Source organism: Canis aureus, chromosome 17, assembly GCF_053574225.1.
Source record: "Canis aureus isolate CA01 chromosome 17, VMU_Caureus_v.1.0, whole genome shotgun sequence".
NCBI lineage: Eukaryota > Metazoa > Chordata > Mammalia > Carnivora > Canidae > Canis > Canis aureus.
In genome coordinates this window covers 54,848,366-54,863,751 of record NC_135627.1, presented here as the reverse complement: position 1 = coordinate 54,863,751, position 15,386 = coordinate 54,848,366, and the positions used below count along the sequence as shown (strand labels likewise).

Below are 15,386 nucleotides of genomic sequence, written 5' to 3'. Positions count from 1 at the left end.
TCTTTTATTTGATGTGGCAGGCTTATGGCACAGTGCTTGCGTGTGGAAAGTGCTCAATAAATATTTGTTGAATGAAGGAATCAATGCCTACCTAACTCATCGGGTGTGAATCCATGTCTCATAGGGGGAAGAAAAATCACTTTCACGGAGCAAATATTTGCTATTGCTGGGATTGCTTGGGGTGAGGGCAGCGTTGTAGGAGAAAGGGTTTTGCTATCCAAGGGACAGCCCTGGGTGTGCAAAACTATGGAATTCCAAAATAGACACATACTTTCACTAATCTGCAACCGCCAGTCGTGGTTCCGCGGATGATTCCCTAAAAATTCGAAGGACAGAGAATTGCTGTAGGCTATTGTGTTCACTAGTGGGTGACACATACTCTGAAGGCAAACCCAGACGCGGAATCCCTAAATTACGATGGGTTGTGGCTGTATTGGAGGAAGTGATTAATCTCTCAAGATGAGTACTTTGGAAGTGGCAACAGCTGTTTGGATGATTAAGTTCTGATCTAATTGTCTCAAAGACAAAAAAAAAAAAAAAGGTACATGTTTTGGCACCTGTCTTAAGTGCTTTAAAATATACATGAAGGGATATTGGGAGTGGAATAAATTAAAACTCAAGTTAGCTCTTGAAAGCGATAGGTAAGTGGAGTAAGCTTCCCTGGCAGGAGGAGGAACAAAGGAAGGCATGAGGGGTGGAAGCAGTGAAGGGACAGTTGTGGCTGGGACGTGGAACAGGTGGCTCCCCGAGGAACTCGAGGCTCCCCCAGGCATGCCTTGGTACCGCACCTGTGCAGCCGCAGGAGGGAAAGCCGGAGCAGAGCCTGACTCAGGGATTGAGGACATGGGATTCACCAGAGAGATGATTTTAGGAAGAATAGGCCAGGGAGTGAGGGAAGCAGGATAGGAGTGGGGAGAGAAGCCAGCAAAGAGATTAGCCTGGGTGTGAGTCACTGGGGGTGGGCCATAACTTCATACACTGCAGAACTGTCCCTGCCTTGAGGCAAGGGGCCTTGGGTGTCCCTGCATCCGTCAACCCCTGGCAGTCAGCCACCCCCAGAGGCAGGGTGTGGTTATCTATCTGGTGGGATGTTCTGGTGAGCCCGGGACCAGCTCCAGGGAAAGGAGCAGCTGGGAGCAGCCAGGAGAGCCGATGGCCCAGCAGCCAGGCCATGGGAACGCACACGGGGAGGGGCTCTGAGGGAGACCCCAGCACCTCTGCTATAGTCCTGGCCGCAGCCAATGAATTCTCTTCCTCCCACCCCATGAGCCTGCATCCTGACCTCCTTCTCAGATTTAGCTCCAATGTCTCTGCTCCATGGAGCCATGGCCTCACCACTGTGGGAGAGCAACCTCTCTTCGGACACCCTAAAATGCTTCATTTGCACCTCTTCCGTGGCACTTTTCCCCTACTGGGTGTCATTTCCCTCGCTGTGCGGGTCCTTGCTCACCCACTGGGCTGGCGGGTTCCCCGGGGCAGGTGTCACACGCCCCTCGGCTCTGTACTGCTGGGGAGAGAACTTCAGCTGTGAGTCCGTGTTTTCTGTGTTGGCCACTAAATGCTCTTGGTTTATCCTCAGGCCATAGCTCTGCAAAGTCCTCTGTAATCGTTTTTGCCCCCTTGCACATGAATATTTATTATTAACATTAACATTATATTAACATTAATCTTCTTAATGTCCTTTGGCCTGTGTGCTATCAGCATGCCCAGCCCAGGAGCGACATTATAGTAACTTTGGGATGGCAGCTTTGGGGGGTCCGGAGGATGCCTTCAGGGACTTCCTTCTGCATCACCCCATGTCTAGTTTCCCAGATGGAGGTCGGGCTGTGAATTAGTTGAGAATTGGAGTGCTCTATCTGACATGCCTGAGAGCCCATACGCCTGCCCCACTGTGGCCCGCAGCCAGGCTGCAATTCTGGATTTTCTTTTGGGCCATCCTTCCCCAGAGGAAGGCCTGCCGATTGCTTATCAGCAGTGCAGAGTGGTGAGATGCTGCGGAGGTTGCCCCATTGAGCCTTCTTATTTTTGTCCTTCAAAGTCCCCCGGGGTCACCTGTGTAGGGGCACACGGGAGGAGAGCCCAGGACAGGTGGCACAGGGTGTCCCGAGGCAGCACGGGAGCCCATCACAGCCACCTGCACACTGCAGTGTGTTGGGGATTCGGACCGAGGGCAGAGAGTGGCACAGGTGGGAAAGGAGGCTTTGGTTTGGCAGAAGGGCTGCATTTTCCGCACGTTCTTTTGGAAGAACATCCAAGATGGTGTGTGTGTCTCCCCCCCGTGAGGCCTGATGCATCCTGATGACTTACCACGTGTATTGGAATCAAATCCAAGCTGCTTAAACATGCTGGCGGGGATAGTGACCAGGTATTCTGTGGCCGTGTTCCAGCCTGAACTCGGATCCACTACCCTCAGAAGGCCAGACGTGTCACCCATGCAACTTAAAGGAAATGAAATGATTCAGGAAAAAGAAAAATGGTGAATTCTGACTTGTTTTCTAGACTGGGGAACCTGCGTGCAGTAGCTTTTTCCTGGAGCAGAGCCACTCGCTGGCCAGAGTGATCATTAACCACAGCCACCAGCGTGCCCATTTGGGATGGGTGCTGTTAGTGGTGACGGGAATCATTAACTCCGGAAATGCTGACCAGGCCACAGTTAAGGCCCTTGCCAAATGACTGGTGCCCAGCTCTTCCCAGGCATCAGGCTCCATGCTTTCCAGACTCTTCCTTCCTGCTACTGCAGGATGTAACCAACCCACGGCCAGAGGAACCCAGCAGGCACCACCCCGAAGTGCTGCAAGCAGACAGCACTGTCTTCCTTCTCTTTTGTACCCTGCAGGGTGACAAAGTCTTGTCCTCCTCCTCAGGCACTATCACCTCCTTTCTATCTTTGCTTCGGTTACACTGAGAAAAATTTTGAATTTTTTTTTTAATAATAAAGCAGCAGAGCGTTTTATTTTTACACAGTCATCGTTCAGTAAATGCTGTTACATTGTGAAATATTACACTTCAATATCCTTTTCAATAGAGAGGTCTTCTAAGGAAATGACCTGGAGCCTTCCACATTTATCAGATGCCTTTTCATTATTCTTTTCCATTTTTGCAATTCTGGATCCAAACTGCATGGCCCGTTTTGGCAGAAGAGCACAGGTTGTTAAGCCAAGTTCCACTGCTGCAAGACGCAAAATCAGTTTTTCACCAATTCCACGGGGTAAAGTCAAGTCTACCTTTTTCCAAACTGGTAGGGAATTTAGAAAGGAGATGACATTTTCATCCAGGAAAGGAAATCTTGCTTCTTTTCCGTGATCACTGATAACTCTGTCATCACGGCTGAGATTTCTAGAAGATATTTGTCCAGTTCCATCTCAATTTCCTCATTTAATCCTTCCATTCCATGTGTCTGAAAGCACACACGATGGCGAGAATTACCTGCAAGTCGCTCATCAGCACCAATTCCAGTAAGAACTACGTCTGCACTGCTCTGATAGGACCTCGCTCCATCCTGGGGCACTAACCAACCAATTCCTCTAGAAGCAAACCAGACTCTACAGCCAGTGCTCTCATCCAACACTGTATCCAAGCGCTGGACTAAGTGGCATATCTGACTTCTTCTTAACTCTTGCAGTTCTTCCAGAGAAACATTAATTTTGACAAATTATTTATAAATTTCGACAGCTGCTAGTGCTGTGATATTGTAAATACTGGACTCAGGAACTTTTGTTAGGAGAAAATTGAGAGAACTTAAGTCTTGAATGTCATTGGAATCTTCACCTTGGAATGGAGTTGAAAATGCCATAGCCCAAGTAGCTGTTTACTGCTTTTCATTAGCAGATGCTCACATGTCTTGGGGTGGGGGGGAAAGGAAGAATTGGCTATCTTAAAAAGTGGGTAAAAAAGCTGGTGTTAGGGCATGTGTTCACCTTGGAAATGCTCGATTTAACAATTGGGTCATGCACATCTGGTGTAGGAAATTTTTCTACCGTAAGTGACACCAATAAATGTTTGTTATTTAAACAAACAAACAAATGTTTGTTATTTAAAACAAAACAAAACAAAATAACTCCACTCCACTTATTGAGGACTCCACTTATTGAGGATTCAAGTGTTGGCTCTACCTTGTGTTCTGCCATCGGTGCTTGCTTGTTTTGTCTGCGTGGGTGACCTTGATGGCCCCGGACAGGGGCGCCTTACAAACACAGTACACAAGGGCCAAATGTTTCGGTGTGACAGCTTGATGTTAACAGTACTGGACGGTGGCCCGAGATACAGGTTGGGTCCCCAAGGTGCATGTTGCCGTAGGAAGACCTGGAAATAGCTGCGATGGCGAAGGAGGAGCCTGCGCCCTGGAATCTTATGATCTCCTTCAAACACTAAACCCACCACCAATACGGTCATTGGTCAGGCAATTGCTTCGCCTCCGTCTTGTTTGTTGGTTGGTTGGTTTATAAAGCAGTGTGCCGTGTGGTATCAGCGTTAGTAATCTCGCTGTCCCTCCCAGGGAAGGAGTATGCATCCTCGTCGCACAGAGCCAGGTGTGGCCATGTGACTATTGGCACCGGCCGTGCTGTAGTGGAAGGACTATACCTCCCTGCCCCATGGACGCCAGGCTGGCCTGTGAGATTTGCCTTGGCTGGCAAAGGGAATCGTGTGGCTGCTGTCTAGACCCCTTAGGAGACCCCATGTGGTCTACCACTGTGTTTCTGTCACTGGGTTCTGGAATGAAGAGGACGGGAAGGGCTGCAGCTGACCCATGGTGCGTGTATAACATGAACGAGAAATAAAACTTTGCTGCGGTAAACACTGAGATTTGTGGGGTTTCTGCTATTGCCACCTAACTCAGCTTAAGCTGATTAATACACCAGAGAACAGCATGATCTTGTAAGGATTAAATGAGAGTTAACTTCAACATGGATTGTGCACTATGAGCTTCAAAGTACTGCCTTCTACCTACAAAAGCCAGCGTTGCATAAGGCATGGAGCCCATCTTCCGAAGAGCTAAGAGTAGAATTGACAGAGACTTCTAAAAAAAAAAAAATTTTTTTCATGACAATGTATAGTAGACCTATGGCATTTGGAGGGGATGCAGCCTGGGCCACCACATGGTCCTAAATTCAGGAAAACCCTCTAATATGTGACTTTCCATAGAAAATTCTCAAAGAGAAGTGAGTCGAGAATGGTAACGCTGCATGGTAAACTGGATGCTGAGCAACTGCATGAGATCCGTCACCTGCTGAGTAACTCTGTCCCTGAGACTCACAGGTCAAAGAACCTCACGCAAACCCGAATCACATGAAAACATTTTATTTCAACAGCATGTGGTTGCTTGTGTGCGATCAAAGGTGCAAATGTAAATTATCCAGGAACCGAGAGTACAGGGCATGTACCCTGGCAGTACGTGACACTCAGGATGGCTTATTACTTGATTAATGGCTGGTCTAAAGCCAGGGAGCATGGGAGGGCCTAGTAAAATTCAAAGGTGTCCACAGCGTGCTCATTCTAATCACAAGTAGTTTTGTTGTCAGAAAGAGAAACCCATTTAGACGAACTCAGGAAAGGCAGGGGGCAGGGGACTGGAAGGACGCAGGGGACCCTCATGGGACCTGGAAGGCCTGTGACCCTCTCCATCCCTTAATTCCTCCCTGAGGATGATCACTTTCCTCTCTCTAAGCCGGCTTTCCCTGCAACCCTAGGCCTCCTCGCTTGGTCTTGCCTGGGTTCTGGCCTCCCACTGCTGCCCTGGCCCTTCTCTGTGTGTTGGTTAGTTTTATGTTTCTACTCGACTGGGCCATGGAGGTACCATGATCCTTGGTCAGACATTATTCTGAGTGTTTCTGTGAAGGTGTTTCTGGACGAGATTCGGATTTCAGTTGGTAGACTCAGTAAAGCAAATGGTATTCCCCGATGTGAGTGGGCCTCATCCCATCAGTTGAAGTCTCCATAGGACAAAAAAAACAAAAAAAAACAAAACAAAACAAAAAAATCCCCAAAACCCTGACCTTCCTCTAAGTAACAGAATTCCTCCTTCCTAACAGCCTTTGAACTGCAACCTCGTCTCTTCCTGGGTCTCGAGCCTGTCAGCCCTTGGCCTGGGACTGAACCATCAGTGCTCCTGGCTCTCCAGCTTGCGGACTCACTCTGCAGATCTTGGGACTCGCTGGCCTCCACAATTGCACAAGTCAACTCCTAACAATAAATCTTTTTCTATCTCTACATGCATCCGATTGTTTCTGCGTCTCTGTAGAACCCTGATTAAGCCTGATTGAATCGCTTCAGGTTCACAGACACTCTAACAACCCTTGCTAGGTCCTCACGCCAGTCCTGTGGGAGAGCAACTCTGACTTGCTCTCTCCCTGGCCTGTCAGCTCCGGACCAGGGGTGTGTGGCCCAAAGGCTTACCCCATTCAGAGTGGGTCAGTTCTTGAAAGTGTCGGGCCAGTTCTTGAAAGAACTGGGCCACTAACTGGCTCCCCACTCCATAGGCAATATAGTCAATGATACCATAATAGCATTGGATGGTGACGGATAGCAACCACGCTTACTGTGGTGAACATTTCATAATTTATGTATTTGTTGAATCATTCAGCTGCACACCCAAAATGAATATAATATTGTGTGTCAATGGTACTTCAATTGAAAAAAAAATGGACTCTCCTTTTACCCTCACCGAGCTTGTGATTACAAATATCCTTTCAGTCATTTTGGGGACAATGTCATTTTTCATCATGGCCCTCCTAGGGCAATGGACCAGGAGTCACTAGTATGAGGACTCATTACAGGCTCTGCGACCTGCCAGCTTGTGGTATTAGGCAAGCCACTGGGCCTTAAGGGGCCTCAGTTTCCTGCTCTGTACATGGGGCTGGAGATAGGAATGAAATGGTGTGCAAATCCCTTGAGGACTTCATTGTGACACAAAATGCTAAAGCTCTTCACGAGTTTCAGGCCCTCATAACTGGTACGTATCATAACCCCCAGTCCAAGCCCTTAATTGTAAAGATTGTGATGTCGAGACTCAAAGGGATATTATTATTATTGCTGCGGACACAAACAATGATTCTCACGATTCTATGGTTTGTTCTGGTCTGACCTTTCCACCCTCCACAAGGCATTTGTTATCTTAGCTGGGAGGGTCCGGTTCCCCAGTTTACCCCCCTTCCTTTTAAGGACGTTCTTTGTTTCCTGGGGGGGCACCAGGGGCCCCACTTGTTGGACCCCATCTGAGGTTAGGTGTGTGATCTTCCCTCCTGGTGGGGCGGGAGCCCTGCAGTGGGGGTGAGGGGCGCAGCTCCCCCCTGGGGCTGACTCCCCAGGGCAGGCATCCAAACTCTGCTGGCAAGAGCAGTCAAAGGCAGAGATCTGAGTGAGGCTGAAGTCACGGGGCAGAGAAAATGCACAGCACGCAGGCGGGCGGCCCGGGGCCAGGGTTTCGGGGCTGTGCAGTTGGGCAGAGCCCGGCCTGGGGTGCCCAGCAAACAGCTTTTGATCTGAGGCCCGTGGTGGTGTTTGAACTCCGAGCAGCGCCTCTAATCGCTCTTGGCTCCGATTTCCCAGGTTAATTTCCTGACATCTAAGGAGCTTTGTTTAGCGTGTGTAGCTTCCTGCCTTTTATGTCAGAGCCTGTGAACTGACGGAATGGGGAGGGAGCCAGGGAACCTGGGGGCGGGGGCAAGCCTTGGAGACTCCCTAGTTTTTTTTCCTTAGTCATACCCCTGCCTTAGTCACTTTCCCCCCATATCAACGCAACAGGAGGCTCTTGTGTAAGATGTTGGGGAGGCGGGGGGGGGGGGGGGGGGGGGGGGGATTGTGGAAGGAGCCCAGTGGAGTGCTGGAGGGGTTTTACCCGCCTTCGTGACTTTGCACCCATGTCCCCACCCCTTTGGGATGGGCAGTCCCCGTGGGGCCTCATCCTGGGTCCCCACCCCATTGCTCTCTATCCTCTTTTGTCCACCATTCAAAAGATCCTGGCAAGCCCGGACCAAGGAGACAGAGGGAGTGACCCCACACCCCAACCCCATTGTCCAGCCTGGGCAGACTCATCTCTCTCCTTCTCTCACCACCCCCCTCCCCACCATCTCTGGTTCTTCACCAGCTCTTCGTTTGCATTCCCTTTGTTGGTCTGACAACACCATTTTATCCCAGTTTGCTCAGTTGTTTCTTTGTCCTTTCTGTGGGTGAGCTCCAGGGTTTCTAGAAGCTTCTGGACAGCTGGGCTGTGCCTCTTTGACGTAGTGCATATGGTGCCCCGAGCAGACAGGAGCCTGAAGCGTGTGTCTGACTGCGGCAGATGGCGCAGCACCTACCTCCCTAGGGACTGTGGTGAGGCCCAATTAACATTTCAGACACCCACACTGCAAGTGGCAAGTAGTTAAGTTTGGGAACCCAAACTTTTGTAGGCAAACAAACAAAACGTGATTCCTCTTGCTTAGGAGGGGCTGAATTCATTAGGTCAGGAGATTAGGGATGCCCTCTTGCCACTGTGAAACTATTGAGAGAACGTGTGGCAGAAGGGCCCTCAGAGACCCGGGCCTATAGGCTCGGTGATGTCTCCTGAGTCCACGTGGGCCGTCTGGCTTTTTGTTTCTGCAACCCCACACATCCTTGACCCTCCGTGAGCGCTCGGAGCATGAACGTGGACTGTATGACTCCTTTCCCCCTGGCATCTCACATGTGAGCAACCTGAGCCCAGAGGCCTTGAGGAGTTGGGTGGACAAAAGCTGCTCCCAAGCTAGTGCTGCTTCCACTCCCTCGACTTGTTTGCTTTGTGGGGCTGGTGCGGACCACCGGCTGCCTCGGAGGCCACTCTGGCTGGGTGTGAGGGTCCTCGGATCTCGGGGAGCTCCCCAGAAGCTCCTCTCACAGCTTGGTAAGAAGGAGAGCCCAGGAGTGCTCCAAGGGGGGACTCGCTGCCATCTGTGGCCTCTAGGAGGTCCTTGTTGGGAATCTGGGGTGTCTCCTTTGCACCTGACTGGGTCCCCACATTCTGAATGTCCAGGGATATCTGGCCAAAGACAAATGCTCCCAAAGGCAGTGCTCTCGGGTCATAGCTCCTCCCCCAGGTCGCCTCCAGAGGAGTTGTTAAGGGGACACTTGTCCAGGGTTACCCAGCAGGAAGATTTACCGGTTACAAATAGTGAAACTCTTAGTCAAAATAGAACTACTCAAAAGAAAATAATATCTCTGTTTAGGAATTCTTCTGTAACTCTTTGCCCCTCTCTGTTCTCTGTCTCTGTTTCCGTTTCTGTCCGTTTGCCTCTCTCAGCTTGTCTCTGCATTGGACACGCATGCACTCCATTCTTTCCTCCAGTTTTCATCAGCAGCAACCTTGTATGTGCTGCTCGGTGGCAGATGAACTCCCAGTGGATGGAGAAGGTGTGGCCCTCGAGTTACACTGATTTGGATGCCAAAGGACTGATTTGGAATCATCCAGAGCCTCACAGGGAAATGCGGAGGAAAGGCAGGGGAGCCCTTTAGATCCCCGTTGGGACATAGCAGCTGGTGCACAGGGGACAGTGGTGTCCCTGGCACCAAGCCCAGGAACAGGCATCACGGAGACAGTGAGTCACGCAGGAAAGTCTCCCGATGCAGAGGCTGCTGCTCCTGCCCGGGGTCCATCTCCTTTCCTGGGGCTGGCCCTTTGGTGAACTCCCCGGGCCTCTGGGGCCGGCAGGCTTGCACAGTAAACCCCAGTCTGGCCCCAGTTAGGAGGTAAGCCCAAAATAGTGGAAGAACGAGGAAGAGGGAGGTTTCCATAGCCAGGTCCCTGGGGAAATGCCAGTGATACGAGTCCAATTCTAGAACCTTCTTAAGCAGGATGCTTTAAAGATCTGAAGTCAGGGTTTCCTGCACCGAGAGAAGACAGACTGTTTATAGTACTCAGGCTAGGTAATGCCCTTATTTCTAGTTTAACAGTTTTTTCATTCCTTCCTATTTCCTCCGCCACCTAGCTACTTCCCCAGGGCGTTCATAGGAATAATGAGAACATGTGTAATTGCTGTGAGCTCCTTAAAAGGAAAGGGCTATATAAACAGAGTATTTTTATGTGTGCATATAAAATATATCTTCTCGGACTAGAAGTTTCTTATTCATGGAGCTAAATGAAACAGGTTTATTTGGAATAGCAGAGATCCCAAAGGACCTGAGTAGTGCAGAGAGCCTGTGTGGGGGGAAATATCAATCAACATTAAAAAGTGTTTCTGGCACTGATTTCTCTCCCTCATCTGTGGGGTCTTAAGTTTCTACCTTATTCTCTTTGTTTCACCTTCGTGGGGCTCCTGGAGCCTGCTCACACATAGGCTTTTCTCCATAGACCATTCACCATAAGGTTTCAGGTAGTGGTGTGCTGGTCCTAATTTTTGTTTTTTGCCAATTTTCACAGTGCAAATATTCCTCATCATGGCCAATTATAAGCTATCAACACGGCTGACGTGGACTTGGCGAGAGATGCATGTAAGACACCATTATATACTTTTCTCATCATACAGCTAAAATAAATATAAACCATCTCAGAAGCCCAGATTTAAATTAAAAAAAAAAAAGGTAAAGTGTGGCAAAGTCATTAGGAAGGGATGAATTTTGTGAATCTATGACATTTGTTCTTAAGATTATTTAACTGTAAATTTTTATGCTTTGATTTGTAAGGATGGCCACGTTAAAAACTGGCTTGCAAGATGTCGGAAAATGGTGCAGATGGCTCTCCCAAGCTGGTGCGAGCTGGCCCCCGCACAACGCCGTGCTGACGTGCAGAGATGCTGAGCTGGGTCTGGTCTCACCTCTGAAGCCCAGCATCGGTTGGGCATTTCCACGCAGACATCACACTACAAGGGTAGAGTAGGACTATAAACATAAACTCCTGGTTTCCCCACTAGCATCTCCTTCAGACTTTATCCAAGTAAAAAAGTCTTAAAGTGGCCTTCTTTCCTCCTCCTCTCTCAGGCTTTACACGTTCTAGCAGCTGTTATCAATTCTTCCCTCCGCAACATCTCTTCAGCAGTGGTTCTCCAACTCAGGTGTGCACCGGAATCCCCCTTCAAATAAATAATGATGTCTGGGGTGCCAGCCTCGGAGGGCCTGATGTCACTGGTCTGGGGTGCAGCCTGGACATCCTGATTTTGAAATGCTCCCAGGTGAATCTAATGTTCAGCCAGAGTTGAAAATCACTGTCCTTCCTTTCCATCCTCGCTGGGACCTGCCTCCAATAACAGGACGGTGGCAGCACGGGCTTGGAAGTCCAACGGACTTGGCTGTGAAGCAGCTTTGCCACCTACGAGGGCATGTTTCTTAAGTCCTGGTGCTTCACTTTTACCAAACCGTGGAGCAGGAGCAATAATCCAGATCGTATACGGTTATGTGAAGATGTAGCTCAGCGCTTGCAGCATAAAAGCCAGATTCCCGCTTCGTACGTATCCCAGTCGCCTGCTAACTGCCCTCATCTCTCGCTTCTCCCCAGCCCGTTTATCTCAGACACGACTGCTGAAATGACCATTCCTCCAAGTCAAATCTCTGTTTGAAGACCTTGAGCGGCCGGCTCCCCATTGACTCTGCCTCCTGCTCCAGGACCTCAAGGCCCCAGGAAGGTGGGACCTCTCTCCCGGGTCTGTTCCAGCCCTAGTGCTTGACCCCTTGCACACCCTCCCTGCTCCTCACGCAGGAAGCAGCTCACAGCTTTCAGGAAGCCTCTCTTTTCCGGAGAATTCTGCTGGACATCTCCTTAGCCTCTCCTAATCTCTGGTTTCAACCTCCTGTGCGCCCCTCATTGGACGTCGAAGTTCACATTTCCGCAGCCTGAGGCCTCCTACGTGACAGGCACCGCTCTCTGCGCAGCCCAGGCTGCCCCTGGTCAGCCAGGGGGGCTAACTACACAGAGTGACAATCAGCCTGCGTGCTCTGAGCTGCTGTTTCCTGGAGCTATTTGCACTGGAGGGAGAAGGAAGTGATTCTGAGGTCCCACGGCCACTCCTGCGGGGCCTCTTCCCCACCCCTGCCCTGCCATCTGCCCTCGTGCAAATACCGCACCTAATTGCACCCCAATTGCTTCTGGGTGTCCCAAGCAGCCACCCCAGGGCCTGACCTCTCAGCCAGGCACTCTCCCCAGTGCCCTCCATGCCCTAGGCACTCAACAAATATGGGAATGGTGAGAAAGACAGAGAGAATGCCTGGCTCTTGCTCTTCCCTGCCAGTGCCAAGGACAGGGAGCAGAGCTGAGGACAGCGAAGGGCCTTACACCAACACGATATTCACTTGTCTCCCCGAAGAACGTGTGTCTAACATCACCCACAATAAAAGGAAGGGTTATTTTATAGCAATCGATTTAAAATTATGACTGTTATGAAAGCAACCACATTTACCTGGGCCGCTTCTTATCCTCTTGCTAGACACTGACATTTGGATGAGCAGGGACAAATGTTTCCACCTCTTGTGTTCAGTTTCCCGGCTCCATTACCACCATCACCGAGGACTCGGGTGGCCAGGTTGGAGACCTCAGAATCTTCCTTGACTCCCTTCCTGCCTCACCCTTCAAAGCTCCTTAGCCACCCAGTGCTGTTGACTCCATTATTTCCAAGGCCACATGCCTGGCTCCCCTCTCCAGTTCCACCACAATTAACTTATTTTAGCTTTTATTTCCTCTTAGTGGGTCTGGTCTATGGTACAAGCTTGTGACCTACCTGCTTGCAGGCTGCCTGACACATCTTTGCAAAATCTGAGACGTCATACTCATGCTTAAGATCTTCAGGTCCATGCAAAGAACTCAGTCTGGATCTTTCAGTGTGGCTCCCATGCCCACACCTCTGACCCCAACCCGGGTATCAGCTCCATTCCCGTTCTGCTTGTTCGAACCGACCCTGTACGTCAGACACATCACACTTCTCACGGGACTTTCAGGCCTCTGGGCCTTCGTGTCTGCTGCCCCCTCTGCCTGCGGGAATGCTTGCCTTGTCCTTTCCCACCTGGACATTCCTACTCCTCTAGGAAGGGACAACTCAGAGGTGACCCTCTACACAACCTTCCTTGACTCCCTCTGGCAGAATGAATTATTCCTTCTTTGTGTTCCCACGGCCTTTGGTACAAACCTTATTCAGCACTTGGCCGCATTATTTTAATTATTTGCTTTCCTATCTGCCCTCATTCAAGTGTGGCTTACTCATCTTGGTATTCCCCAATGGCCCCATGGGGCGGGAGGTGTTCCAGAGATGTTTGTGGAAGAAAGGAGGGCCTGTCCTGTCTCATGTCACGCATGCTCTCTCTGGTCCCTCTCTACCAGAGATAGGCCAACAGACCAAGTGGGGAGAGCCTACGTCAGGCCATAATACTCGTAAGCATCTTCAGAGCTCCATCGTATGCCCAGGAGAAAGACTCCTTCCCACATCCCATGTGGCAAAGCAGCGCCTTGGCAGACAGGTGAAAAGTCCACCCTTCACCCCCAAAGAGGCCGTGTTTGGGAAACCCGTGTTGATACTAACTTGAGTATTAGTCACCCATAAAACGCTGCCAGAAATCTCTCGGGGGCTGGCCCGAGACACAAAACGTGTGCAGGTTGTTTTCTAAGCTGCGCTTTGTTAAAATAGCAATTCCCAGTTTGCCTCAGGTGTAAAGTTTAGGTTCATGGTTCACTGGATGTTTTAGGAAAACACGAGCAAACATTCCAATCCCACCCCCCCCGCCCCCACCCGCCACCCCTTTCCTTCTCTTGCGGTATGAGAGGCTTAGATTGTTGATTCCCATGGCTCGGATTCTTCAGAGAAGAGATTGCTGATAATGGTCATTCCGTCGCCTGGCTCTCTCCCAAAAGAACCATCTTTAAGCTCTTGGTGGATTCGAATGTCCACAAAACATTACTGTTCAGGGCAAGCCTGGGGCGGTGTTGGGGAGCTTTGGAGTCCCTGCCGGAGCCAGAGCTCTGGGCCCGGGGTTAGAGATGAGGCCACTTCTGGGACATCTAGCCAAGGTTCAAAGAATGAATAAATAAGTGAGCAAAGGAATCCTCCCTCGTGACTTGAAAAAAGGATCAGGGGAGCCAGCTCTGGACTTGACACTCTTGACCCCTCCCACTCGCCTTCCCTGACTCTCCCTTCCAGAGGTTCACCTACTTGCCTTTGAGCACCGACTTGGTAGAGAGATTTCACTAACCTTTATGTTGCTGGATTAACCTTCGATGTCAGGCAGTAAAAAAAAAGGCCATGAATGGCTGTTGTGCAGGAGGAGAGGCTGGAGGGCTCTCTAGTGAATGCAGGCAAAACCGAAGGAAAAGTATCTGTGAAACAAAAGTAGAAGGTCAGGGAATGACGGTAGGGTATAAAATGCCACCATTCCCTTCATTCAAGAAAATGACGCCTAGGTTGGTTGTCACTCTTCATTAAGCTGGAGGCAGTGTTGACAGAATGGAACTGGGTGCTGAGGGGACGTTGGTGAAGCAGCAAGGTGATGAGAGGGAGGAAGGTTTGGCGGAGTTCCAGCTCTTTCTTGTTAGAGCCCCAGTGAAGGTGAAGAAAATGGATCCCAATCATAAAGCAGCTGCTCCAACACCACGTCGTCAAGAAAATGGCCAAGGGGGGTCTCTCTGCCTTGTGTCTGCTTGGCCGCCGGGGTGACACTTACTGCCCAGGATTAAAGAGTGAACATTAATCTAAAACAGATGTTCTTAGATGTGCAAATATAATTAGGTTACATATATCAGTGAACAAATATTGTATGAAATAGTGGAAAATGTTATAGAAACGAATAGCATGGGGGGAATGCTGCCACCACCTGTCAGCTCCGAGTTCCTCGAGTCCAGCTTCTCTTGATTACCTCTCGAGGAGCTGGGGAGCTTCTCTCATCTTGGGACGTTTGTCCTGCTGATCCCAAGATAGCAACTGACAAAGTTCTTTTTATGGGCTCTACCCTGGCGGAGGTTCTCAGAGGATGTAGTCTTAGCCACACAACTCTGTGATAGGGTGAATTCAAACGCTCACATAATGGTGTGCAGGAATTCGCCTCTTATTTTACTTGCTCCTTACTGGGTCCTTCTAATGATAGACAGGGCATTTATTTATCCATTCAGGGCACCCTGGGTGGCTCAGTGGTTTAGTGCCGCCTTTGGCCCCGGTCGTGGTCCTGGAGACCCGGAATCGAGTCCCACGTCAGGCTCCCTGCATGGAGCCTGCTTCTCCCTCTGCCTGTGTCTCTGCCTCTCTCTCTCTCTCTCTCTCTCTCTCTCTCTCTGTGTGTGTCTCTCATGAATAAATGAAATTTTAAAAAATGCTTTATCCATTCATCCATTTGTCCATTCACTAGCCACATGGGCCAAGCTCTGTGCTAGGGCTACAAAACATAATAAGACAGACCCTGGCTTTAAGATGCTTGGAGCTCAGAAAGGGAGACTGGAAAGCGATCAGCTCTGATACCACAGTGAGAAC

At 50.0% G+C, this 15,386-nt stretch overlaps 1 long non-coding RNA gene across 15 annotated transcripts in view; it reads right to left on the bottom strand.

Annotated features, from left to right (window-relative positions):
- The window catches only part of LOC144288016 (uncharacterized), a 174,264-nt gene that overhangs the window by 23,207 nt on the left and 135,671 nt on the right, over positions 1-15,386 (bottom strand). For 13 of the 15 annotated variants that reach the window (XR_013355960.1, XR_013355972.1, XR_013355963.1 and 10 more), the window contains 2 exons: positions 14,119-14,242; positions 6,746-9,834 (listed from right to left, as the gene is read on the bottom strand). This is a non-coding gene — a long non-coding RNA (uncharacterized LOC144288016). Of the gene's footprint in view, positions 1-2,907; positions 3,398-6,745; positions 9,835-14,118; positions 14,243-15,386 lie in introns of those variants that run through there. The other 2 variants (XR_013355958.1, XR_013355956.1) reach the window with 2 other exon arrangements.